This window comes from Myotis davidii, unplaced genomic scaffold (assembly GCF_000327345.1).
Source record: "Myotis davidii unplaced genomic scaffold, ASM32734v1 scaffold1485, whole genome shotgun sequence".
Lineage (NCBI taxonomy): Eukaryota > Metazoa > Chordata > Mammalia > Chiroptera > Vespertilionidae > Myotis > Myotis davidii.
Genome location: NW_006296620.1, coordinates 1 through 265, shown reverse-complemented (window position 1 = coordinate 265; position 265 = coordinate 1).

Here is a 265-nt window from a genome sequence, read left to right as displayed (position 1 = left end):
GCGGACCTAAACCATCAGTCAGACATCCCCCAAGGGCTCCCAGGCTGCCAGAGGGATGTCTGACTGCCAGCTTAGGCCCAATCCCTCAGGAAGCAGGCTTAAACTTGGAGGTGGATATCCCCCACGGGGTCCCAGACTGTGAGAGGGTGTAGGTTGGGTTGAGGGACTCATCCCCTGAGTGCACAAATTTTTGTGCATCAGGCCTCTAGTATATAAATAAACTGGAACAACGAAGTGGTGTTTCTCTCCATCACCCTTCCTCTCT